The following is a 24,996-nucleotide window of genomic DNA, read 5'->3' on the forward strand; positions in this document are numbered from 1 at the left end:
GCCCACCTGTCATCTCTCAGGTGCGCCTTGGTCTGTGCTTTTCTCTTACCTGTGACACCATTTGCCCGGGCCAGAGATTCTCCAGAGGATCCTCCGAGACATCTGCCGTCTGTCCCGGGCATCACTGGAGCCTTGGTTGAGATACCCCTTCACCTCTGGTGGGATTAAACTCTATGGGAAATAACCCAGGAAAACCCTGGCACCATACTGTGGCGGCCAGCCGGTTGCTTATTGGCAGAAGGGGTAAGCTCAGAGGCTTTAAAAAAGGACTCCTAGTCCTGATTCTTAACAGGTTAAGCAAAGCAAAACATTCCCTATATGTTCAGCAAACCATACATACCCAGTGACAGTGCTTAGTAGTTGAGGTTGTTTTAAATAGATAGAACATTTTAGGGAATCTTGTGTTGAATACTTTGGTGTTGAATTCAGACCAGTTCAGTTGGCATTTTCCTCCGGGTTTGTTTGGCAGATTGATAGGACAAACTGAATTGGGCTTTTCTTCCTGATGATCCTTGGCTCTTCTCCTCTGTTCCTTTAAACTTACACACCCAGAAACCTTATGCTAATAAAGATGTTGACCCTGAGCTTTCATTACATAAACATAGTTAATTAATGTGGGGTATCTGTTTTAAAGAGCTTTGTAAGTAGCCAGCAGCTTTTTTTTTTTTCCACTGATAGCTCTTTGCTGTCATCAACATTGTTACTGCAAACATTGGAGAATTTGGAGAAGCGGCATGAGGAGCAGATGAGTTACTATATAGTTTAATGTATATGAAAGCAATTTGTAAACTGTAAAATTGTATATAAATTTAGCTGATATTTATTGAGCACCTACTGTGTGCCAGACAGTTTTCTAAACAGATAAATACTCCCTCCTACATGGAGCTTACATTCTAGTAGGGATCTCAGGTAAGAAACAAATAAAATATGTGCTATGTCAGATGGTGTTAAGGACTGTAGAGAAAAAGCAGGGAAGAGGGATAGACTCAGTTTTAACTAGAGGTCACCAGGGAAGACTTCCTGGAGATGACATTTGAGCTCCAGACCAGATGGAAGTGAGGGGTGATCTGTGCACCTCTCTGGGGAAAGAGTGTTCAAGCAGAAGCAAAGGCACTTGCAGAAAGCTTGGAGGCAAGAGTGTACCGGGCATATTGAGAACAGCAGAGAGGCTGATTTGGCTGTGGTGGAGGGGGCAAAGTAAGAGTTGTAGAAATGAAGGCGAGAGGTAAGTGGGAATGGGAACTCAGATTGTGTACAGTCTTGCAGTCCTTTGTAAGGCCTTGAGCCTCTACTCAGAAGAGGGTTAATCCTTTTGAATAGAGAAGAAATATAATCAGGCTTACCTTTTAAAAGGGTCACTCTGGTGGCTGGATGGGGAATAGACTGGAGTGGGGTGAGATGTTGGGCGGAAGCAGAAATATCAGTTCCAGGACTCTTGCCATAATCCAGGCCACAGATGATGTTCCACCAGACCAGGGTGGAATTGGTAGAGTGGTTGCTTTCTGGATAAATTGGGGGTACGGTCAACGGGAGACTTAAAGGACACCAAAATTTTTGTCCTGAGCAAATAGAAAGATGTAGACATATATGAGATGAGGTTATGAGAGGAGCAGTTTGGTGGGGAGAAGGTTAGGAAATGGTTAGAAAACAATGACATTAGACTCCAAGTGGAGATTAGTAGCGGTAAGAGACACTAGGGACTTTGTATTGAAGATGTTTTTACCTTAGCATCATTGACTGTAACAGGGGCTTAATATTTTTCAACCATGAACTTCCAATTTTTTTTTTCATACTGATTTTCTCTTTAGCCCCCTGGACCAACCAAATCATCTTTTGTATCAAATGTAGTTTTGTTTTTATTTGCTTGCTCTTAGAGCATCAGTTTGTTAGTTTCAGTTGTAGAGAAAGCCATATAATCCAGAATTTCAGAGTGCTTTTTTTGTTTGTTGCGGCATCTTATTTGAACACCCTTCATTTGATTCATCCTTTTCTGAATTATGTTTAAATACCTGGCTTAAGTTCAAGAATTTTTTTTGAGCGATTAGACAGATCTGTACTGATAGTTGGAGATTTTAACAGATTCTTCTCATATATTCCTTTGTATGCAGAAAACAAGCATATGAAAAAAACTCAGTAACGATACAGAGGATCTTAACCACATAACTAACAAATATGACTTAATTGATACATACAGAAGACTGGACCTGATGGCAACAGTATACATTTTGTTTTCAAGTTGCATGAAATATTTACCAAAATTTCTAAGAAAATAATGAATACATAAAGGTGTAAAATATACAATGCAAGTCTTCATTTCAAGAAGCTATGAAAAGAAGAGCAAAAGAAACTCAAATTAGAAGGAAAGGAGTAATTAAAAATAGAAATGATGAAATGGATATCAAATAAGGAATTTTTTTTAAGCCTCAGAAATCTTGCTATCAAATGTGGTTTAACTTGGCCATTTGTGAAATTACAATGGAAATGATCTGTATTTTTAATACTTTACTAATAGTAATATGGAGGGATTATCCTGATTCTTCTCTTTCATTAAAACAAATGGGCCGTCACATGTTAAATGGAGATCTTTTTCATCAAATTATGCAGTATTTGAAGCAATAGAATTTGACCTGTAAAATTTGTGTGAAGAATATATTAGGTTCTTAGAATGTAAGGTCCGCTCCTTACATTTTAAGAACCCCGGGTAATAAGCTAATATTTTTTAATGGATTTTTAACCTAAATTTTCATGGAAGTATATAGCTATAAACTGATCTTAGAATTCATAGGGACTTTATTTTCTCTTTTGCTATTGCTTCTCACCAGTGTTTGCCCTTGTGCCTCTTAATTCTCCTGGCTTTGTTTTACAGTAATTGAGACATTTGGAAATTTTGAATGCTCTCCAAGTCTACTTCTGGGAAGAGGAAAAAAAAAAACAAACCCAACAAAAAGCTAGGAACGCTCTTATCTAATAATACGAAAGAATAATGCTTAAAGTGTAATCATCTTAATTAGTCAAGAAAGGAATCAAACACCTTTCCAAAAGGCTAGTCCTTATCCCATTCAAATGTGATTCTTTGAGGCTGAAACTCAAGATAGACCAGGAAATAAGAGAACTAGCCACTTTAGATGAGTGGAAGAAATAGATGAATGATGTGCTAGAGTACTAACATATACACCTACTCCCACTTGTCTTTAGAAGTAAAGAGATTTTTGCCAGAAACCTAAAGAGTTGCATATATTAAATTTAAAAAAATGTGTAGGGAGGTGAAGCCCAGAAACTATGCATTGAACATCTTGACACTGATTCCTAGAAAAATTATAGACCAGATTGCCAAACATATGCTTTGTGATTTGTGATTATAAAAGAAAGCACTGATTACTAAGCTGCAGAATTGGGTTTTTAAGAACAAGTCATATTAAGTTAACCTTGTGCTCACTTTGTCAGAGATATAGTAATATTAAAAATCTTTGTAAGCACCTCACATCTTAATAGAGTGTCATCTCATTTAACCATCACATCATCCCTGTGAAGGATTGTCAGGTGAGGAGGGTTTCAGCAGTGGGAGTCCTGGGGAGACGCAAGGAGACAGATGTAGGAGATTTTAGAAGGAAGTTGCTTAGATATGGGGGAAAGAGATGGAGGAACCAATGTGGGGTTTAAGGATTCTGGATTGTCTAGATGAATGATGATGCTGGTACTTGATCGAAATCCTAAAAATACAAGTGGAGGAGTAGATAGGGAAATGTGAAATTCCTCAATTCACATCAGTTTGGTAGAAATAGCTGTTTTGCTTTCTTTGTTGGAACCAAATCTGGAATGAGTCACACAAAATTAAAAATTTTCAGATACTGTAGGTCTGGAGCTCAGAAGAGAAGTCTAAACCAAATAAAAAAAAAGTCTTCATTCATTCAGTAAATATATTCTTTCAAATACTTTTGTTAAAGGAGGGAGGACAGTGAGTGGGTGGAAGTTTGAGCAGGGAGATGAGATCAGGGAAGTTTGTTTATCTTTAAAGATGGAAAAGATAAGGATGCTTTAGTGGACTGAAAGGGACTATAGAAGAGGGGAGAAAATTGAAGTGACAGGAGAAAGAAGATAATCAGGAGTTCCCGTCGTGGCGCAGTGGTTAACGAATCCGACTAGGAACCATGAGGTTTCGGGTTCGGTCCCTGCCCTTGCTCAGTGGGTTAATGATCCGGCGTTGCTGTGAGCTGTGGTGTAGGTCGCAGATGCGGCTCGGATCCTGCGTTGCTGTGGCTCTGGCGCGTAGGCCGGTGGCTACAGCTCCGATTAGACCCCTAGCCTGGGAACCTCCATATGCCGCAGGAGCGGCCCAAGAAAAAGCAAAAAGACAAAAAAGAAAAAAAAAAAAGAAAGAAGATAATCAGACATAATCTCAGAGGAAATGGAAGGGTTTGGAACAGGAGCACATGTGAACATGGTATTCAGAAGAAGAGTAGTGAAGAAAAGGAAGTGGTAGATACAGATAGAGATAAGTATCTAGGATAGCATTATTTGTCTCTATAAAGCAAGGTTATCTGCTGAGATTAAGAAGGAAAAACATGGATTGGGGTATTTTTGAGGGAAAAAGAAGTTACCATTGTGATTAGAAAATGGATATGTGACCTAATTGCTGAATAGCACCTCTGCAGTCACAGATGTAGAAAGAGGCTATTAGAATGCTTAAGCAGTTTCCTCCAGCAGCTCCCATGCAGAGCAGAAGGCAAATGGGTTGAATCTGGATGAGGATTGGAAGGGAAGAGAACTTGGGTAGCGGGTGGTGTGAAATCAAAGAATCGCAAGTAGTAATGAGGTTATTAATTGAAGGGCAGAACCAGGTGTCCTGCTTGATTAAGGAAGAAAGTCTTGGAGTTTGTCGTGGCTCAGTGGTTAACGAATCCGACTAGGAACCATGAGGTTGCGGGTTGGATCCCTGGCCTTGCTCAGTGGGTTAAGGATCCAGCATTGTCATGAGCTGTGGTGGAGGTCGCAGATGTGGCTGGGATCCCGTGTTGCAGTGGCTCTGGTGTAGGGCCGGCGGCTACAGCTCTGATTAGACCCCTAGCCTGGGAACCTCCATATGCCTCAGGTTCGGCCCTAGAAAAGACAAAAAGAAAAAAAAAAAAAAAAGATTTTGGAGTTGGAACAATTGCAGATGATGACAAGGGCCAAAGTATGACCCATAATGGTGGGTCTCCAAGATTAATAGTACTAATTACAGTAGTAAGATTAATAAAAGCTACTGTTTATTGAGTATTGCATACTAGTCACTACACTGAATGCTTCCCATAGGTTATCATACTTATTTTTCACAGCTGTCCTGTGAGGCACAAATTAGGAGCTCCATTTTATAAATGAGGAAACTGGGGCTCAGTGAGTCCTGTTAGGAAGTACCTGAGTACTTCAGCTAGGAAAGCACACAGCTAGTAAGTACCTGAGTCTTTCTAACCCCAAAGCCTTTATGCCCAACTACTAAACCATGCTGGCTTTCTGCAAAATAGGAGTCATTGAAGAAGTCGAAGGGCTTTAAATCTTAGTGTGTTGGCATTAATTTTTCTTAGGGATAGTGAAGCCCCCAGAATAAGAGATCTTGTGTGGAGAGGAAGACAGGAGTTGTATGACAAGATTCTCAGTAAATGGAGATGAATGACTCAAAGGTCAATAGGTGAAAACTACAAACATCGTTATAGCACAGCCTTAAAAGTGGCTGGAACGGAATAATAATAATGTACAAATCAGCATGGGAAATCAGAATAGTACTGACTTCTCTTCCTGGCCTGGGATCTTGGTGTAAATAGAGATTAATTAAGAGGAGGAGATGAAGTGACTCTCATGTATGAAGGTAGAGGATATAGGGAGGTTTCTTAGCAAGCAGCAGAATTAGGGTTCCTAATGGTAGGGAGTAAAGAGTTCAGGGAGGGGAGTTCCCATTGTGGCTCAGAGGTTAACGAACCTGACTAGGATCCATGAGGATGTGGGTTCGATCTCTGGCCTCGCTCAGTGGGCTAAGGATACGGCGTTGCCATGAGCTGTGGTGTAGGTTACAGACGCAGCTCGGATCCCATGTGGCTGTGGCTGTGGCTGTGGCTGGCAGTTACAGCTCAGATTCGTCTCAGCCCGCGAACTTCCACATGCTGCAGGTGTGGCCCTAAAAAGCAAAAAAAAAAAAAAAAAAAAAAAATTCAGGGAGGGAAGAGGGTTCATCTGTCTGTGCAAAAACAATCAGAAAGGATGGTGGCAGGTGGAGTGATAATATAATGTATTGACCAAACAGGTATTACCTTGAAAATGAAAAGAATGTCTTTAACAGTTACTCTGGGACAAGCAAACAAGCATAAAGAAGGAGTGTTCTGGGCAATTTGAGATGTTTAGTCATATCAGTGATTGGTAACCAGAGGACCTCTCACCCTGGAAAGGGGTTGTGGCTGTAGAGAATGAATGAATTGTGCCTTCAATTAGAGGGGCATGAATGGAGCTTGCTAGCTTAAAATTATTCTCTTACCCCGTAGTACTGCCCTGAAATGTTCTGAGTATGTCTCGTTCTCTTAATGGTCTGGAGATTTGAAGGAAGTTCTGAATTCATCTCTAGGTATAAATTGGAAGCCATTAACATATAGGTGATACTTAAACCTTAGAAGTAGATGAGGTTGTCAAAGGTAGGGAAGTGAGGAGTGGGGGAGAATGCAAGGGCTCACCAGCATGAAGGAGCTGGCGAAGAAGCATCCATCCAAGGAGACACGAAGAGTGGTCAGTTGCAGGAGGAAAACCAAAAGAGAGTTGGCATCTTCCAACTCAAGAGAGACCAGAGATTTAAGAAATGAGTGGCTGATACAGTCTCATGTGCCTCATGTTTCTCAGGTCAAATGATGTGAGGACTGGGACATGTCCATTGGCAATTATAAGGCTGTTGTTGGTCCTGACCTAAATAGGTTCGGTGGAGCAGTGTGGGCAAAAGCCAGACTGCAGGTCACAGAGGTGGGGGGGAAGTGACAAGACTACTCCTGTGCAGATTACCCTTGAGTCATCTTGAAAGAGGAAGGTGTCAACAGAATTTTTTTTTCTTTTTAAATGTCAACAGGGAAGAAGCCAATGGAGATGAAGGGTTAAAAACTGAGAAAGGGATCAAAGTCCAAGCAAAACCTCCTAATAATGTCTATTTAGTAATTTCATAGTAATCAAAAGAGTGAAAGAGGAAGATACATTTTATTTATTTATCTATTTATTTATTTAATTATTGTCTTTTTAGGGCTGCATCCGGGGCATATGGAAGTTTCCAGGCTAGGGGGTGAATCAGAGTTGCAGCTGCCAGCCTACCACCACAGCCACACCAATGAAAGATCTGAGCCTCGTCTGTGACCTACCCCACAGCTCAGGGCAGCACAGGATCTTTAACCTACTGAGCAAGGCCAGGGATGGAACAAGCATCCTCATGGATACTAGTTGGGTTCGTTACTGCTGAGCCATAACGGAAACTCCAAGGAAGATACAGTTTAAATCAAGTAAGACAAACTTCATAATAACTATGATTTGTCAGAAGCTGGAATGGATGGGGAGCATTTATTGAAATGATGGAGTTCCTAATTTGAGTAAATATTGGAAAGTGACATGTAGGTTATGGATTAGCTCTAGGATTCTGTTTTTCCTCTACGTCTAAGCCTCTTTTTTGGGAATGGTTAAACAAGTTCCACCCCTAAGATTGTTATTGGGATGAGTTTACTATTTTCTAGGGATTTGTTCTTATATTTCTCTCTTTTTTAAAGTTAACTGTGTCTTTGTACATTGGAAATATTTTCTGGTTAAGTATATTTAAATTTTCCGTTGTAGCATTTGAATATTGGCTGAATTCATTGCTTTTAGTAATTCTGTTTAGCAAAAGCAAAATCAGATCTGTATGCTTGTTTTATGTTATGAACTTTTAAAGAGCAGTAATAATATATTAATTTTTCTGGTTTCTTCCCTCTAAAATTGCTCTGATCAAAATGTAGTTTGCTGCAATGAAAGCCTTATTCGTTTTATAGTTTACTTCTTGTCTTAGTTCCTTAGATGAGAGTAATAGTCATCATTGCATACATATTATTTCTTTTCTTTTTTGTCTTTTCAGGGCTGAACCTATGGCATATGGAAGTTCCTAGGCTAGGGGTCTAATCGGAGCTGTAGCCACTGGCCTATGCCAGAGCCACAGCAATGCTAGATCCGAGCCACATCTGTGACCTACACCACAGCTCACAGCAACGCCAGATTCTTAACCCACTGAGTGAGGCCAGGGATCGAACTCATAACCTCATGGTTCCTTGTCAGATTCGTTTCCACTGTGCCATGACGGGAACTCTGCATACATGTTATTTCTACAGCATTTTATTATTATACTAAGTTTGGATGAATATACCATTAAAACACTGGTGGGAATGATTTCCTCCTTTATTATAACAATGTGCTTTATTTGAAAGGGCAACAAAACGTATTTATCATTTCATAAAGTGCATTCATTGTTATTGCTTCTGGGTGTTCATTCACTGAAGTGCAAAATTAAGTGTATCCTGGCCAGTGGTAAAGGAGGTTTTACTGGTGTGACTTGTAGGACAACTGTTTATAAACTAAACAGCTTAAGCTACCTAAACTACCTTTTTTTTTTTTTTTTTTTTTTTTTTTTTTTACTTTTTAGGGCCGTACTTGCGGCATATGGAAGTGCCCAGGCTAGGGGTCAGATCAGAACCGCACACCTATACCACAGCCATGGCAATACCAGATCCTTAACCCACTGCTTGAGGCCAGGGATCGAACTGTGTCCTCATAGATCCTAGTTGGGGTCATTACCACTGAGCCACAATGGGAACTCCCTTAAACTACTTTTTGATACTTGCTCATCTGGACCTTTAATCACTATGACTTTATTTTTATTTTAGTCTATTAAAGATTAAAATCCTTTGCCAATTTCTGGATTTCCTCTTAATGATGCTTCCAAAGACAGTAATGCTAATATGTGTTCTTGTTTTTCTCTGTTAGTTTTATTTAAGATTTTGGAGAATATTTCTAAAATTACATGTTCCACACTACTGAAATATATTTATTTTCTCTGCATTAAAAAATAAAATCCCAGTAGTTTTGACAAGTCCTGATTATGTATACTTTAAGGAAATACTTAGAATGTGTGATTTTAGTCTCGATGTTTACTATTACTATAAAACTATTACTATATTGCTATTTTCTGGCTGTTGTACTGTCAACAAAAATCTACAGCCCTAAAAAAATATTTAGACATCATCTACTTTTGCTTTTGTTCTTGATTTTTAAAAATACACGTAGGAAGAATGGGGATCCGAAGGGTTAAACACTTTGCCTGAGTGGTTTTATGGCAAAACAGAAAACCAAAAGTCTCTTGACTTTTAGATTAGTATTCTTTCTGCTGTACCACTGACTTCTTGAACATTTCAGTGCATTTTAAGAAAGTAATCTCATAGCCCAAAGACGCCTTGTTCACCATGGAAAATGGTAGTGTTTAGTTTCTAGTACATAAATTGTTTATAATTTTAATGCTTTTTCTTTGCGCTAGTCTACATTTGGATCATTGTAATGATACCAGTGTGGTGGGAAAAAATATGAAGTGTAGGTTGAAACTGAAATGCATTTGCTCAGAAAGTATATGATATATATTCCTTTTTTATGTCTGTTCTCTATCACTCCCAACCCCTGTGCCCTTCTCTCCTACTACTGTGCATCTTCATGAATGTTTGTAGAACAGTAGACGAAGCAGCCAACCACAGTTTCATCTCACTGTTATTTTTCTTGACATGAAATGTTCTGTAACAGTAAAAACATAATTGCCTTAACTAAATTTTTTCTTTAGAAGGAAAGCTAATTTTCACTGTCTGTAAGAACTACAAAGAAATCAGGAAACTAGTACTGCCTACATTTGCAGGGTGTCTTTAAAGCTTGTGAATGTGTTTGCTATTTCTAAAACTTATTTTGGAGAATCTTTTACCTTATGCAAAATATATATTAAAAATTCTTGATCATTATGATGTTGCTATATAAATTATTATTTATTATTTTCAGTTCACATTTAGGATAAGGCTGCAAGATTTTTTTTTTTTTTTTTTTTTTTTAGTGTTTCTTCAGGAGATACAGAAAACCATCATGTCTACCATTATTGACTTTAAAGAACTTTGAAACTGTGTACTCTGAATTATAATCTTTAATGTGGGAAGAATAAACATCCAAAATTTTATTGCTGAAGTTTTTTGTTTTTAATATAAAAAAATTTTGGTAAGGTTTTTAGTGTTTCTGTAGCACTTTCCTTAATACCTTAAATTCTTAGAGATAGGCTTTTTGTAAGTGTGCCTATTTATTTCTCTGTCCTTTAGCTCTGGGAATGTTTCCTAAAGGAATCTGAATAACAAGATATTTCCTATCAAAGTTAGTAAATGAATTGTTTTTAATTTATTGAGCTCTTATCATTTGTGGCATTGTGTTAGGAACAAATGATTTTTTTTAAACAAATAAGATCTAATTTCCCTTCTTAAGGAAAGTAAAATCTGGCTTTAAAAGAAACAATATAATCTATAATACAGCATCATAAGTCCTAAGGTAAAAGCATATAAAAGAGTAATTGGGAATTAAAAGGAATTTCTATAGCAGCAGCAGCAGTAGCAACTGCTGCTTGAAACAACAACAGTGAAATGGTGTTCAGAAAATGTGTGCCTTTGGGAGGATTCTGGGGTAGTACAGTTTGTTTTGAGATGTGTTGAGAGATTAAAAAAGGCAGATGGCAGAGGAAATGCCATAGCATGATAATAAGAAGTTGGGAACTTATTCCCTAGGAATTGGAGTGTCGTTTATGATTTTAAGGAATGTGGGTGACATTTTTAGCATTTGTAGAATTTGAACTGAATGGAAAATAGACCAGGCAGAGTGACCAGTTAAGAGCTTGTTGGTATTACAAGTGAGAGAGATGAGGGCCTGAGAATGATGAGGCATAAGGTTAGAGGAGAAGGACCAGATCAAGGACGATCATAATGGCTAATAATTATCAACCTTCCAACAATCTGCCAGGCACTATACTATCTCATATAGTGTTTTTTTTTTTTTAATTTATTTATTTTTTGACCACACCCGTGGTACATGGAAGTTCCCGGGCCAGGGATCAAACCTATGTCACAGTATCGAACTGTGACACACCAGGTCCTTAACCTGCTGTGCCACAAGGGAACTTCCTCTCATTTAGTTTTAATAGTCACAGCAACTTGAGGAGCTTTTAGGGACTCGGTTTTATAGATAAGAAACTGAGGCTAAGAGAGAGGAAGTCAAGTTCCCAGGGTTATAGAGTTAGCAAGTAACAGATGCAGAGGTGAACCAGCAAGCTGTCAAGAGGAAGAACTGACTAGGCCCCAGATGAAGAGCTATTCTGGTTTCTCTCCTGAGAAACTGGGTAGAGGCCATTAACTGAAATAGGAATGAGGAAGGAAGAGCTGTTTTGTCGGAGGGAGGTGTCAGTATTTGTTTTGGAGAATAGAAATTTGCATACAGGGACATTGACTGGGTCAGAATCCTGCCTCTGACACTTAGAGCTCTGTGACCTTGAGCAGTTACCTAACCACACTGTGCTTCAGTTTCCAACATGTGACATGTAGGAATATATTTGTACTTAGGAGACTGTTAGGAGAATTAAACCAATCGCTATAGTAGCATGCTCACAGAAGTGCCTGATGTGTAGTAATTAATCATTGTAGATATTAGCTGTATCACCATAATTATCGTTCTGTCAAAATCTAGAGATCGATTATGAAGACGGATGAGCTGTTCAGAATAAAACTTCTAGTACAGTTCCTTCCGGTAGGAATGTAACAGGAGTTGATTTACCTGGAAGGGCCTTCACAGTCCCTTTTAGCGCAGCCTCACTATAACCACAATGTCTCAGAATTTCCGTTCTTTTTTGGTGCACAGGATCAAACACAGGTTCCTCTGAGATATCTGATTGCCCGATTTGTTATCTTAGAGAAAATAAACTGCTTACTGAAAGGCTTAAGTTTGATACATTTTGGTGTGACTTCCTTGGGATTTTTTTTTAAAGTTCTCCCTTCCTGCACTGTGCCTGGGTTTCCTTAATTTCCTAGCCAGCTTTGTCACACAAGGAGCCAGGATGACCACTCCTCTCAGGGCCAATCCTAGGTTTTAAGGCAGCTGTGAAGGAGACTGCTAGTCAAGACTTCACTGGCTTGGGGAGCAGGAGGGAAGCAGGAGGTGGTATTTGTTGGCTCCTTATAATGTGAAAAAAAGTAATACATACACTTTTTTGGAGCCATTGCTTTCTTAGATCTCTACCTTCCCTCCACCCCCAAACCACTGTGCTTTTTCATTTTATTGAGTTTCCTTTATTTGAACAGCCTGTACAATTCTACATAAATTGAAAATATTCTGTTCAACACATTTTTTGTACTTAGCCTAAATACATAATACAGAATAAAAGTAGGAACACTACAGCCATTTTTACCATGCATTTACTAGCTAAGGATTATTATAGTCCTGTGTTTTTGATATGGAACACCTAGGTCAGAGCCAACTTTGACCCTTCTTGTGTTGTAGTCTCAGAGCTGAAGGTACTACTTCTGGTTAAAATGTAAAGACTTCTTTCTAGGAGAGCAGAATTTCTTTAGGTCACTTATTTTTTGATGTAAAGAGAGACAGGGAAACATATGGAAGATATGAAGTTTGGGGTGACAGGATATAGCGCCTGGAGGACAGACAGGCAGGATTACAGGCCAATTGCAGTTACACTTAGTACCAGACCTAATCACTACAATGTTGTGACAGATAGCATTTGGAAAGACATAGTTTGGCTGTGAAAAGTCTCCCAAATATTGATGCAGTACTAGGAAGAACATTGGATAGGAATCTGAACACCTAGCTATGAAGCCCTATGACTTTTGGGAAATCTCATAACCTCCATCTGCCTTAGGGTTCTTAGCTATAAAATTTTGAGGGAGGTACTGAGATCACTTATCTCTCTGTGTATTGATTTTATAATAGATTTTCATTCTCAAATAATTTGTAACATGTAAACTCCATGGCAGTTTTCCTTTACTGGCAGTCAGCTTGTTATTTACGCCCATGTTAGCTAAAAAAACCAAAAAACTTAAGTGTGGCTGTTAAATCACTTAAGTGATTATATTCCAAAGGTTCATTTCTAAGCTGGTTATTCAGAATGTAAACGGTTTGTCTGTAATATTATATGAGGTGTTTGCATCCAGAAGGCTCTTCTCCAGGCTATTTCAATTGCACAGAATACCTGAATGTGGTGTTGTAAGAGGACCCCGGGAAGAAGGTTTGGGGAAGTGCTGAGATTACCTCATCAGGCTCACTGGCCTACTGTTTGCCTCACTTGCTTGCTGCTTCCCTACTTTTGAAGCACTTTCCCCACATCATCAAAGCCACCCCAAATGACTTAAAGGTGTGGGAATCCCTTCTCCCCTTGCCTGACAGGGTGCTGGAGGAGGGTGAGGCCAGACAGGTTGCTAGAAATCCAAATTGGAACTGTTGGTTGTTTCCTATGGGACTTGGATAGTTATTCAGACTCCATAGGGTCTGGGGGTCCAATCCTTGTGACATTTTCTCATGATATTGCATTTGTCTCTGAGGAGCTAGAGACCACAATCCAAACTTCATGAGGATGTGTGACATCCTAACTTCCAATCAGGTATTCTTTAATGTGGAATTCAGGAAAAAATTAGGTTCAGTGTTTTTCAAGAAGGGCCTGAGCCCTAAACAACTGCTATAATCTAAAACAACTGTTATAATTTCCGTTGAAGTCAACCGATTGAATGGAAGTTGAACATCCTCCTGAAGTATGGTGAAGTATCAGAAATTGTGGGACGGCGATTATCTTATGAAAGTTTTCAGTTTGTGAAACCACTTATCTTATTGAGAAAGTATTTTGTGTGGATTCTCTGATGCAGCTCTTTAATTTAGCACTTTGTTAAAGTGTCACATCCTTTCCTAAGTCTCATTTTAATTCCAAGAATTTTATAGAAACAAACCCATTAAAATATATTTTAATTTTTCTTATTCAGTGGCTGTCAGATTTTACTTCAAATTTTTTCTTTCTTTTTTTTTTTTTGTCTTCCTTTCTTTCTTAGAGCCGTACCTGTGGTATATGGAAGTTCCCAGGCTAGGAGTCCAATTGGCGCTGTAGCCACCAGCCTATGCCAGGGCTATAGCAACCCGGGATCTGAGCCACGTCTGCGACCTACACCATGGCTCATGGCAATGCCAGATCCTTAACCCACTGAGCAAGGCCAGGGATTGAACCTGTGTCCTCATGGATGCCAGTCAGGTTCATTAACTGTTGAGCCACAATGGGAACTCCCTTTTCAAGAAAATATTTATCATCCACTGTGACATAGGTTGTAAAGATGCTTATATTAATTAAAAATATACATAATAAAATAGGAGTTCCCATTGTGGTTCAGCAAGTTAAGAACTTGACATAGTGAGGTTGCAAGTTCAATCACTGGGCTCGCTTAGTGGGTTAAGGATCCTGCATTGTTGCAAGCTGTGGCATAGGTCATAGATTCGGTGTGGATCTGGTGTTGCTGTGGCTGTGGTGTAGGCCTGCACCTGCAGCTCGGATTTGACCCTTAGCCCTGGAACTTCTATATGCTGCAAGTGCGGCCATAAAGAGAAAAAATACATGCATAATAAAATAGATAAGCAACATTAATATATTGTATGGCATAAGGAAATGTAGCCATTATTTTGTAATAACTTTAAATGGAGTATAATCTGTGAAAATATTAAATCACTATGCTGTACACCTGAACTAATATAATATAATCAACTGTGCTTCAATTAAGAAAAAAGGAAACAAGCTACTTGCAAGAAGAAAATTTTTGGTATGTAAATAATATCCTAATAAACTTTTTGTCTTAAGGCAGTAGTTGGGAATCATTGTGATGGTTTTTGCTAAACACAAATCTAGTATGACCAAAAATATACAGGGTAAAGCTTAGATTAACAGATACTTGCTTGCCTAAATGTTGTTTAATTTAATTCCGTCGATGTGCCTTTACTAGCTTATTCCTTAAAGAGAATTCTGATAATCTGAACAAGGTAAGTTCATTGTATCTTCTCCCCTATCCAACCCAAATTTCCTGTATTTCAACTTGTGTGTTTTAGTTACAAAAGTGTGTAGAGAGAGAATTTAAAGTCTTGTTTCCAGGCGTACAGATTGCAAACTAGTGGACTTGAGCAAAGTTTCCAGATAACGTTTAGAGATAGTATTTGGTGTTAAGGAAATGTCTTTGCCCATTGTCTAATTTTTTTTTTCTTTTTTGGCTGCACCTATGGTATATGGCAACTCCCTGGCCAGGGATTGAACCCAAGCTGTAGCTTTAACCTATGCCACAGATGCAGCAATGCTGGATCTTTAACCCTCTCTGCCACAGAAGGAACTCCACCCATTGTCTAATTTTTAATTGACCTGACAGAAGAAGAAAAACTATGTCTTCTAAATTTAGTTATTTAGTTCTAGTTAACTAGCTCCAAAAATATCGTATAACTCCCAAGACAACTGTTATGGGACCTTGAACTTGTGGCTTCAGTTTTATCATCTACAGAATGTGGAGTTAGAGAATATGATGTCTAAAACTTCTGCAGATGTACAGTTCTAACTTATTCATGTTTATTCCTTTATTCATGTCATTAATGAAATGGTATAAATAGTGTTATCATTTTTTTCCTCCTAAGTATTTTTTTTTTTTTTTGTCTTTTTACAGCCACATACATGGCATATGGAAGTTACCAGGCCAGGGGTCAAATTGGAGCTGTAGCCGCTGGCCTACACCACAGCCACAGCAACACCAGATCCAAGCCATGTCTGCAATCTACACCACAGCTCATGGCACACCAGATCCTTAACCCATTGAGGGAGGCCAGGGGTTGAACCCGCATCCTCATGGATGCTAGTGAAATTTGTTTCTACTGAGACAAAATGGGAACTCCTCCTCCTCAGTTTTTTTGATGTTTAGTGATGTGTCTCAGAGAATATGTGAGATCTTTGAGGAAATAATTAGTCCATGATCAATATTGAACTCTAAAGAGAAGGGATTTAGCATAGTTAAGAGTCCACATGAACAAACGCTTATTTTCATGAAGGCTACTTCAAATTGTAGCAATTCTAATTCAAGAGAACTTACTGATTACTTATTGTTTTGAACATTGTTTTGTTTAATCTTCATGATAATCCTTTGATTTGTACTAATTGCCTTCATTTTAGTACATAAAACATTTCTGAAAAAATATTTTTTTCCAGTGGTCATTTCTCTGATACTATTGCAATGAATAGATTTAGGCAAGTATGTAGTATTATTTAAAAGACAGTTTACCAGGATTTTTGACATTTGGTGAAAGATTAGGAGTTGAGTCCTTCAAGTGGTACTGTTTGATGAGGAAAAAAGTATGCTTTGTAATCAGGCCATAAGAATAAAGTTCATAACCTTTTTTCTTGTCGTTATCCTTTTACTTCTTGTTTTCTATAAAAGTCACAAAGCAGGGAAAAGACAGAAAAATGCAGGTGCCCTTTGCTTTTATTGTCATTGTTTTTCTTGGAAACTACATCATCATAAAGCAGAACATTAACATTTCCAGCAAGCTGGACTGTGAGGAAAGGTTGTAGTGATCTTTTCTTCCTCCAGATGGCACTCTCTGTTGTAACATAGTTGACTAGTGCCAAACATTCAAAATAGAACCTCTTATACCACTGAGCAAGTATGTTTACTGAGACCATATAATCTCTGAAGATCCACATAGCAACTCTGTGGCATAGATAGTTTACGGGAGAGGAAGCCAAACTTGACACAGCTCTGTGTGACTGCCTAGTAATTGCTTGATTCTGAATCTGCTGCCTTTGTTTTCACCACTGTCACCATGCTGACAATTTGGCTATTCAGAACAGATTCAGAAACTAGCAAAAAGACAATGACTAGTCAGTAAATATTTATTGAGTAAGTAATAAATATTGATTGATTGAATGAATGAACAAATTAGTGAAAAACTGAGCTATAGCACAATGAACTGAATCCTTCTCACCACGGCCACTTGTTACTTGATACTTCTTTTTTTTTTTTTTTTTTTTTTTTTTTTGGGCCGCTCCCGCGGCGTGTGGAGATTCCTGTAGCCACTGGCCTACACCAGAGCCACAGCAACGCAGGATCCGAGCCGTGTCTGCAACCTACACCACAGCTCATGGCAACGCCGGATCGTTAACCCACTGAGCAAGGGCAGGGACCGAACCCGCAACCTCATGGTTCCTAGTCGGATTCATTAACCACTGCGCCACGACGGGAACTCCTTGATACTTCTTAAAGAGGAAACTTGGTGACCTGTGGAGTACTTCTTGCCATATTGTTGAGCTTGATATTTTATCTTCAGTGGTAAATGTATTATCACTGGTAGCACTGATTAAAACAGAAATGACAAAATATTTTAAATATGCCTTAAAAAGTGAAGAATATTATGTAGTAATGACTTAGTATAGGGGCCAAGTGTAGTAGTTCTCTATGTCAAGAAGATAAATGTTTGAAAATCCACAAGACTGATGGTAATAGCTTAATTCTGTGATCTTTTGGATAAGGGTTGTGGAAATTAATCACAGAACAAGATTAGATCTAAAATATCCAGGTTAGCTATCTGAATGTCTGTGGAAGTCTCACTCAATACAAGTGAAACTGATATTATTGACCATTTCATTTCCAGAAGGTAAAGGAAATAATTTTGGCCCATGGTGAGCGCTTAGCTAGACAAGTGAACATAATGGGAATCCTGAGAGAAAAGTCATGTTATTCATCCAACAAATTCTGCAAATGATTAAATGCCTTCTCTGTACCTTGTACTATTCTAAATGCTGTAGCTTCAGCAGTAAATGAAACAAACAAATTCCCTTTCACTGAGGAGCTTTCATTTTAGGAGATGACAATGATCCGTTCATTGTCCAAAAAACTAACTTCGTGGTTACTTAACTACAGTGACCTTAATTTTCACTTCACTTCAGACACCTCCTTGCAGGGTCACATTGTGGATGTTGTCACTATCTGGACCTGCTTGCTTCAAAAATCTAAAAATTCCAGTAACTTCCTTACTGCACTTTCTATTCTTCTGTCTCATGGGGATTGGTTACCTGTATATCCTCTTTATGTTTCAACATTTGCCTGGCCTCTTTTTTTTCCATAATCAGCCTGTACCCCATTTTGACCATATGGATTGTTCTTGCACCTGACCTCTGATTCCCTTCCACTTAGGCTTCTGCTGCCTCCACCCACTAAAACGCTCACTTCTGTGTTTTCTACCATTAGATCCAAGCAACTGAATCCTGCTGGGGAATCTCAAATAGCTGAGGAAATTGACACCATCAGAAATTCACAGTTTTCAGTACATCAGTAAATCCTCTCATTTATCCTTGGTCACTACTTTCTCCATCCTTGTTTTCCTGTTTCTCACTTCCTTTTTGATATCAAACTTAACTGTAATTCTTCCGGGGACCTGGCTGGAGCCTCTCTTTGTGTTTGTAATACCATTCTTCTCCACTTTCCTCCCTTTACCTGTTCAACTTTTACTTGAAGATTATCTCCTTCATGACGCTTCCCTGACCACTCAAGTTGGGGTCAGTGCTCCTTATCAGCATACATGGTACCCAGTGTGTTAATTTGCCTTTGCCACTGTTATGTGATCTCCCTGGGGGCAGAGACTGGGATTGCCCTCACATTTCTTATTCTTAGTACCTGGCACAAAGAAGGTGTTTAGTAAATGTGGCTAAATGAATAAATAATAAAGAGAAAGAATAGAAGCAAAACTGGGATATGAAGAATTAGAAATACAGCATTCCTTAATTTCAAACAAAAGATAGGTTAGGTGCCATGGATACAATTTCTAGAAGGGAAAGTGGTTGTAAGATGGCCACAGTGTCTTTATTGAACAATTAGAAATAATATGTGAAGAAAAAGTAGAGGTAAGATGGCCACATGAGCTAGATTTTAAAATAACAATTGCATAAAAAGGAAAGAAGGATATGAAACAATAACACTAACAAAATTTATATATGTGTAAAAAAGAGGAACACAACCCTCTGAGAATAATGAGCTGAGGTTTAAAAAAGGCTAGGGCTGACATTTTATATTATATATATAGAAGACGAAAACAGCACGTAAATAATAGATTCTTCTTTTAAACAAACTGAGCCCATAATCAAATACAGAGAACAAATGAAACTTCTCAACTTCTGTTTTCTTTCTGTCTTTTCTGACGTGAGGAATGATCTACACATAGGCTAATATGGGTGAAGTAAGAAGGATAATAGAAAATTTAAGCCCAAGGTTAAGGAGGAGATTGTACCAAAATCTTTGGCTGCCCTAAATGAATTCACATCTCAGGTTCAGATTCTGAGAAAACGTGTTAATGTCATTGCTGAACTGGTCATCTTTGAGTTGTTGTGGTGAATTTGAAAACTTTTAGAAGATTGTGGAAGGAAAAAGTTGCAAAATTGTAAAAAAGAGTGTAGGTTCCATAGATTTTAGTTTGAAGTTATCCCCACAAAAGATTATAGAGATCATTTTAAAAGATTTGCAGACATTTTCAGGAATAGATGGGCAGTAAAGGTTAAGTGGGTTCTCTAAAACCAACTCATCCAGGCAACCCAGTTTCTCCTTTTGACGGGGATGTGCACGCACAGGTTAGGAGAATGCCGCAGCTGTAATATATGTGGCATCCCATGAGGTGTTTGACATCACCTCTTCTATCAGCCTGTCCTTGGGGCATCCACCACGGTGGAGGTGGACTGTAGTACTGGTACAGTTGTTGAACAACTGAACTTGATCTTAGTTACTAGCAGCTGTGTTGGAAGTCTCTCATGGCTGCTGTTTTTGACCCTGTTCCACTCATCAGTTTAACACCTCCCACTTCTCACTCTCAGCTGGTAACCTTGTGGTTTCTTTCACTGAGAAACTGGAAGCCTCCAAATTGTAGTCCTCCCACTGCCAGATACACGCATCTTCCTGCATCTGTGCTCCTGTGCTCTGTCATGCTTCTTATTCCATTGTCACTGTTCCTTCCACATGCGTGTTGGATCCGCTTCATTTTGCCTGTTCTGTTCCTGGCATTCTCTATGCTCACTCTAGTTTTTCATCTATTTTCCTTTCTCTGTTGGAGAAAGGAAACATGCTCTGAAAACATGGTATCTTAGCTTAAAAACGTGCTATAGTATTTCTTTTTTTCTAAAACACAAACAAACAAACAAAAAAAACCCCAAAAAACCTCCAATGTCCCCTTGAAGCTACCACCCATTTCCTTGCCACTCTTTTTAGTAGAACTTCTCCAAGAGTTTTCTAAACTCCTTGCCTCCATTTCTTCACCACTCTTTGCAGCTCCACTGAGACCAGGATTGTCAGTAACTTCTGTATAGTAAATCCAGTGGTCATTTCCCAGTTTCCATGTTATTCAGTCTCTCAGCAATGTTTCACACAGTTGGTCACTCTTTCTTCTTTCAAATTTTCCTCACCTGGTTTCTGGGAAACACCACTCTGCTGATTTTTTATCTCCTCACATGCTCTTCCTTTCTTAGTCTCCTATGCTGGAACCTCCTCTCCCTAACTCAGTGTCGTTAACCTCGGGGCTCAGCCCTAGAACCTCTTCTCTGCTCATCAAGTCCCCACTGTTCAGTACTCATCATTGCCAGAAAGTTCTGTCAGATAGCACTGCTCTGGGTTGTTTTATCCGTCGAGCCTCATTAAGGTGCATCTATATGCTGATAACTCCCAGTTGATTCACCAGTTCCAGTCTCCCCACCTGAACTCCACTTTGGTGTGTCCACCTGCCTGCTTGATATCTTTTACTTGGTTTCTCAGAGACCTGTCAAACCTGACATAGCTAAAAGGGAACTTTACTTTCCCTCCCAGCCAGTCTTACCTGGCAGTGAACAGTGTTCTTCCTCACAGAACCTTCAAAAACCTTGTAGTCTTTGGCAGGGGGAAAGGGGGGAGTGGGGAAAGGGCAAGAAGGAGACTTCCATTCTTAGGGAGAAAGAGTTCCAGAGGACCCCTCTTCCCTCTTAATACATCTTACTTAGTCCACGCAAAGTAGGAGTGAGTGACTTGTCTCATTTTCATGATCATTTTTAACTTCTCTTTTTTTCTTGCACTCAGTATCCAGTGGATCAGATGTACTCAGGACTCTGGAATCCTCTTTCCCCTGATAATCACATGGCCTGTTTTCTTACTTTATTTAATTTTTTGCTCAGATATCACCTCTTCAGATGTTCCCTGCTGACCCTATCTAGAGTAGCATTCCTGTCACTCTGTATCCTTATTCTGTTTCACTTTATTTTCATAGTACTTAGTACTACTATGTGATATTACAATAGGTTTATTTCTTCTGCCTCTACTCCACTAGAATCCATGAGAGTAGGGATATTATTTTTGCTTTATACCCAGTGCCAAACATAGAAGCTGGCATATAGTAAATGTTCAGTAAACATTTGTTAAATTAAGTGGCATATTATTGAAATTTCTGATGACATAAAACTAGGAGGTATAGCTGATACATTGTCAGTTTTTATTTTCTGTTTTGGCCATTTATATTTTACACTTTACTAGTCATTGAATTAGAGAAAGTGAAACCTATTTTTCTGAGGTTGTTTATGTGATTACAGGCATTTTGTTATTGTGCTTTTCATTTATGGTAAATTTTAAGAATATAAAAATTCTAGTAATATTGTTGAGGGTGAGTGTTATTTATTATGACATTATAGTAATAGTTGTATTAGAAGTTGAAAATTATAAAATTTTGCATTATAGCTATAAAGTGCAAAAAGTAATGACAGGGTCCCTGGCCTTAAGGAATTTGTGACCCAAGAGGTAAGACAGTCCCATAGATAAGTAAGTACAAGGTGTTCATGTAGTTTGGAAATGGGCAAAAGTATGTAATGTCCTAAAGCACATCTTCAATTTAAAAAAAACCCTCTAATTCCAGACTTTATGGACACCCAGCATAATATAAGGTGATAAAAATTAGAATATAGCTGTGTGTGAAGAGTAACGGTGGAGTAAAGGAGAACACAGCTGATTGTGCTGGCAGATAGGATTATGATCTTGGATAGAGTGAAACTCCATGGATATCCAAGCTGGGCTGTGTAAAGTACCTAGATAAAGAAGCCATGTCAGTTTAAGAGCATTAGAAAAATCCCTCAACTGGGCCTAGAAATGTCCCTCTATAAGAGAGAGAAACAGATGGATCCAGTTGTCTGTCAGCTTTTACTTCTGATGGCCATGCTGAGTTGGCTGGAATTGTTTTAGTGTCATGAGGTAAATGACTCTGCCTTGGAGTCATCCAAGCTAGAAGGTGCCAGTAGTGAGAACACGTGATATGGTACCATCTTATGCCCATGATCAGATTGATAAGTTCCTCCATCTGTAATGATGCAGTAGGAGCAGGTTTGGATGATGGTGTTCGGTTTGGATGAGCAGTTATGTGCTGGCCCCTGTGCTTGACCAGTGGAGTGGGCAAGAAGGACTGAAATCTAGCCTCTGCTTTGATGGCTGTATGCTATGGGCTGCGCCAGCGTAGGAAGAAGTATTTTCTCCCTAATTCACACTAAGTCCTGTTAGTCTAACAGCAGTGCTGTCCTATTTCCTGCTTATCTTATTCTCCAGTGCCTAGAATAGTGTGTGGTACTTCTTATGTTTGTCAAGCACAGTTTTTCTGTTTGGCAAGCTGAAAGGAATTCAAGACAATTCTCTAGGTTTGAGCTTTTTAAAGCAATTAAAGATGGTTTTGACTTTAAAACTTGTGGTTCAAAATAAACCTTTAAGTTTGCTTTATAACTGTAATAAAAATTTTTTGCATGCCTCTGCCTGGTAAGAATTATAGAGAGGGAGAAAACTGCAGAGAAGCATCTTGTTGCTATCCCAGAAGTAGGAATTTATTCTTTAGTATGCTAGAAATAGCCTTCACTGTGTCATACACAAAAGATTAATTCATTTTTAAAAATTCAACAATGGTAGAAAATTTGGTGGTGGTTTATTCATTGTTTAGCTTTAGTTTTTTGTTTTTTTGTTTTTTGTTTTTTGTCTTTTTGCCTTTTCTAGGGCTGCTCTTGCGGCATATGGAAGTTCCCAGGCTAGGGGTCTAATCGGAGCTGTAGACACTGGCCTATGCCAGAGCCACAGCAACGCGGGATCCGAGCCACGTCTGCGACCTACACCACAGCTTATGGCAACGCCAGATTCTTAACCCACTGAGCAAGGGTAGGGACCGAACCCGCAATCACATGGTTCCTAGTCAGATTCATTAACCACTGCACCACGACAGGAACTCCAAGCTGTAGTATTTTCTGAGTTCTCAAGTATCCTCAAATATCTTTCACTCTTACAGGAAAGTAATAACTTGGCTGTCCCTAGTATATCGATTATATTCCACTGCTTCCTGGCTTTTGTTAAGAAGATTGACATGGTCTGAGTCTCCTTCCTTTATATGATTTACCTGGAGGCTGTAAGTTGAGAGTTGAAAGAGGAGGCAAAAGGAGCTACAATCAGGTTGGCTTGTTCAGATCAAGAATGTTTCAAGACTCCCTCTCTCAAGTCGCCATTCTTGAAGCAACAGGCATTTATTTTATTTTATTTTATTTTGGTCCTTTTGCTATTTCTTGGGCTGCTCCTGCGGCATATGGAGGTTCCCAGGCTAGGGGTCGAATTGGAGCTGTAGCCACCGGCCTACGCCAGAGCCACAGCAACGCAGGATCCGAGCCGCGTCTGCGACCTACACCACAGCTCACGGCAACGCCGGATCATTAACCCACTGAGCAAGGGCAAGGACCGAACCCGCAACCTCATGGTTCCTAGTCGGATTCGTTAACTACTGCGCCATGACGGGAACTCCCAACAGGCATTTTTTAGTGTTCTCTTGGGATTCAAAAGATTTGTTGGCTGTTTCATACATCAAATATGAAGACTAGCCAGTGGTTTTTATGTTAGAACTTGAGTTGTTAAAATTATTTGTGTTTGGGTTCCTGCTGTGGTGCAATTGGTTAAGAGTCCCTGCAGTGTCCCTGTGGAGGTATGGGTTTGATCCCTGGCCTGACACAGTGGCTTAAAGGATCCAGCGTGCATGGCTGTGGCATAGGTTACAGCTGTGATTTGAATTCAGTCCCTGGCCTGGGAACTTCCATATGCCATGGGTGTGGCCTTAAAAAAATATTAGTGTTACTACTGCTGTTAATATGTTTGTCTTTTTTTTTTTTTTTGCAGGTGAAGCTTTGTTCTAAGAATATTTGTTTCGTCTAGTTCATAAGCTCGAATTATAAAGACCCTAAATGTTACAGAAGTGTTGAAAGATTGGTAAGTATTTAATGTAATATATATTGGCAGTCAAAATAATGGTTATGTCTAAGACTTTGAAACTACATAGCTATGTGACATTCGTTAAACCCCAAAGTGTAAACAAAACTTTCCAGATATGTAAATTGTGATGTATTCAAGTGATGGCATATGGCACAGTGGTTTAAATGAATGAACCTAATGGTGAGAAGGATAGGCAACATTATAAAAGGATGCATATAGTACACCATTTAAATACATTTTTTAAATAACTAAAACAATACTAAATATTTTTATGGCTATATCATGTTGAAATTATAAAAATATGTATGGAGGAGTTCCTGTTGTGGCTCAGCGGAAATGGGTCTGATTAGCATCCATGAGATGCAGGTTTGATTCCTGGCCTCGGTCAGTGGGTTAAGGATTCAGTGTTGCCGTGAGCTGTGGTGTATGACACAGACACAGCTTGGGTCTGGCATTGCTGTGTGCTGTGGCATAGGCCAGCGACTACAGTTCCAATTGGACCCCTGGCTGGGAACCTCCATATGCCACGGGTGTGGCCCTAAAAAGACAAAAAGAAAAATAAAAAAATTTTTAAAAATATGTGTGGAATTGATAAATAGCAACTAGGGAGATAGAAGAAGTA

The 24,996-nt window shown here is 39.1% G+C and overlaps 1 protein-coding gene across 6 annotated transcripts in view; it reads left to right on the forward strand.

Annotated features, from left to right (window-relative positions):
* Positions 1–24,996, forward strand: part of LYST (lysosomal trafficking regulator) — a 200,495-nt gene that overhangs the window by 17,518 nt on the left and 157,981 nt on the right. For all 6 annotated transcript variants that reach the window (XM_021073151.2, XM_084996832.1, XM_021073152.2 and 3 more), the window contains exon 2: positions 24,282–24,371. The gene's annotated coding sequence lies outside the window, so the exon portion shown is untranslated. The remainder of the gene's footprint in view (positions 1–24,281; positions 24,372–24,996) is intronic.

This window comes from Sus scrofa, chromosome 14 (assembly GCF_054392235.1).
Source record: "Sus scrofa isolate SSC_HxYL_T2T_F1_AM1 chromosome 14, Sscrofa_HxYL_maternal_Yorkshire_Landrace_v2.0, whole genome shotgun sequence".
NCBI classification, from domain to species: Eukaryota; Metazoa; Chordata; class Mammalia; order Artiodactyla; family Suidae; genus Sus; species Sus scrofa.